The sequence below is a fragment of the Apaloderma vittatum genome, unplaced genomic scaffold (genome assembly GCF_000703405.1).
Source record: "Apaloderma vittatum isolate BGI_N311 unplaced genomic scaffold, ASM70340v1 scaffold12590, whole genome shotgun sequence".
In the NCBI taxonomy this organism is placed as follows: domain Eukaryota; kingdom Metazoa; phylum Chordata; class Aves; order Trogoniformes; family Trogonidae; genus Apaloderma; species Apaloderma vittatum.
Genome location: NW_009696288.1, coordinates 32,415 through 34,511, shown reverse-complemented (window position 1 = coordinate 34,511; position 2,097 = coordinate 32,415).

Genomic DNA, 2,097 nt, shown 5'->3' with positions numbered 1-2,097 from the left:
ATTTATTTCCTCTGGACAATCTCAGAGCTGTCCACAATGACCAGCACACCTTTGTGAAGGTGAAAGGAAATCAGGAAGCACTGACTCTCCTATCACTTTTCCACACGTGCAAGGCTAAGTGGAACAAATGTCAAGGGAAAGGAAAACAAATGATAAAAATATCCAAGGTGGAGTCTCCCTTTTATATCCTGGATTAGTCACACACATGCCAATCTCTCTTTCATTGTGTCAGTAAATCAGTGTTAATGCTTATACGTTTTGAACATGGAAGAGGCATGTTTAACCGAAGTTGGAAAACATGGGTATGAAGAATGTAGTAAGAATTACAGAGCTCAGTAGATAACTTGATAAAGTCATCCAGGATGATACCACGTGAAAACTTCTGCCTCTACAGGAGACCTACTCAGATAGGTTGAAAGTATTAGAAGATACTATATTAAGGTTAAAGCTGTTTAGTGCAGCAAGGAATAAAATGAAGTCCCAAGGTCAGATGTTTCCTGTGGCACTAATTTACAGGTTCCATCCAAAGTTGGTTTTACCGGAAAAAAAAAATTATATATACATATAAATATTCTGCAGAAAATTGCAGCTTACTCAGAAAGCTTCCTAGAGGCTCTAACAGGAGCTACTCTGTAAGAACTCAAAGCTCAGCACTACAGTTAAACCAACAACATCAGAAGTGCAATTAGTTATATTTCTCAATTTCTTTCTGGGGAGCATCATCACGTTACGTGAGTACCAAATTCACCTAGGCACAAAAAGGATCAGGTGTGCGATAAGCAAGCCTCCTTTAAAAGCTAGAAAGATTCACAACTGAATTAAATCAGATTTAAGAGCAACTGCCTCTTCAATCAAGAAGAGGCAAACAATATCATTATCATCTTATCTTCTCTGGGTGAAAACAAACAAAAAAATAATGAAAAGAGCAGAGAGATGGAGCCAAGACCTTGTCCAGCTTTACAAGATGCCATTTATCACTGTATAACCTGAAGGCTTAATGTCACTGAGAGACCTCAAAACATCCTGCTGCTTCTAGATGTAGGCAGGTAATTCACCACATCAAACCAATCGCTTTATCATCTGCAAGCTTCGGAGCATTACAAGAGCTGCTCTTACTCAGCTTCTAACAGTTCCATCTTTACAGTCAAGCTGCTCTTTTTGTGGAGTCCACATGAACTGGGATATTTCAATTAGCCCAGGACAAAAGTTCTTTCAAAGTCAACTGATCTTCTAAGTTACTCCAAAAACCTTGTCAGCTTTACTGACTGACGGCATAAGTCTATCATCCAGGGAACGCCAGCTGCTCAAAAGTCTCAATGATAGCGTGTTATTGACCCTGCTCTTCTGCAGGCACTCAAATAGAGTAACCTCCCTGGGTGCCAGAGAAAGAGTGAAAACACACTAGGTTATCCCTCTGTGGCCAGAGAGGTGAAATTCCAACTACCCATTCTGTTAACATTTATTTTCCAACAGAATTCACATGTACCTTTTGCAGTGCGGCATATAGGCAAGAGCAGCCATCTACGAGCTACTTAGAGTCAGTGGAAGGAAAGAGCTGAGAGAAGAGCTGACTGGTTTTGTAAGCATTGGAGAAAGTGAACTGGCCAGCAAGATTATTTTTTTTATGGAGTTCTGACAGACGAAGTACTAAAAGAAGCATACGTGACTGGAAACAATAAAAGAATAATTGCAGCTTAACCACAAGAAGTCTGTATAACACCAGTATTAAATATAGATATAGATACATATAATACTAACCATCAGTATCATAATGCTAATGAAAGAATAATAAAAGTCACCATCCATTCAGGAAAGTCACAGAAGAATCAGGAAACACATTCACAGAATCACAGAATGTCAGGGGTTGGAAGGGACCTCAAAAGATCATCTAGTCCAGCCCCCCTGCCAGAGCAGGATCCCCTACAGTAGGTCACACAGGAACTCATCCAGGTGGGTTTTAAATGTCTCCAAAGAAGGAGACTCCACAACCTCCCTGAGCAGCCTGTGCCAGGGCTCTGTCACCCTCACAGTGAAAAAGTTTTTCCTAATATTTTTGTGGAACCTCCTATGTTCCAGCTTGTATCCGTTGCCCCTTGT